Here is a 1,066-nt window from a genome sequence, read left to right as displayed (position 1 = left end):
TTTGAGCTAGAGTCTCGCTCTGCAGTTCAGGCTGGCCTTGAGCTCACTTTGTAGCCCAGGCTGGTCTCAAATTTGCACCGATCCTCCAGCCTCAGCCTTCTGAGTGCTGGAATTACAGGCATGCATCACCAAGCCCAGCCAATAAATCATATGTTTTGCAGAGAAAATTATCAGCCAGAAGTGATTTTGTACCTTAAGAATTGGTTTCTATCAAAATCATAAATAAGTTCCCTAAAGGTTCCATTAGTACAGGTGTACTATCCACCCATATAGTTTATCTTTTTAAAAAATTTTTAAATTAGGTTTATTGGTACATTTGTTATACATAATTACCATATTCGTCATAGGGAATTTGTACTTGTACATGATATAACTTGATTTTTTTCCCCATTCTCCTGCCCTCTCTTCATCCCCTCTTCCCCTCCTTTACAAAAGCTTTGTTTCCATTTTTCCTTCTTTTCAAATAACTTTCTTTTCCCTTACTTCCTCCCCGCCCCCAGTTTCCCTTCCCATTTGAACATTTTCTTCCTATTTCACCATGTGTATTATACGTTTTGGTCCTCGTTTACACTTTGTTTCTCACACCAGAAAACAATGCAGTATTTACATGTGTGTCCAATTTATTTCACATCAGAGAATGGGCTCAAGGCGCATCCATTTAGTAATGTCTCAAGCTTTCTTTACAGCAGAGTAGTAGTCCATTGTATAAAAAAAAACATGTTCTTTATCCATTCATCAGTTGATGGGCATTTGACTGTAAGATTTAGCTATTACACATTGTACTGCTGTAAACATAGGTATGCTTATATCACTGTGGGTATGATGCTTTTAATTCTTTCAGGAAGATACCACGAAGAGGGATAGCTGGGTCATATGGAACCTCTAGTCCTACTTTTTTGAGGAATCTCCACACTGATTTCCACAGTGGTTGCACCAGTCTACACTCCCACTAACAGTGGAGAAGGGTTCCTTGTTCCCCACAGCCCCACAAGCATTCATTATTGGTTGATTTCTTGATAATAGCCATTTTTTCTGGGGTGAGATGGAATCTCAGCATTGTTTTCAT

This window comes from Chinchilla lanigera, unplaced genomic scaffold, assembly GCF_000276665.1.
Source record: "Chinchilla lanigera isolate Chin_1 unplaced genomic scaffold, ChiLan1.0 scaffold00013, whole genome shotgun sequence".
Lineage (NCBI taxonomy): Eukaryota > Metazoa > Chordata > Mammalia > Rodentia > Chinchillidae > Chinchilla > Chinchilla lanigera.
Note: the sequence above shows the minus strand (reverse complement) of the source record.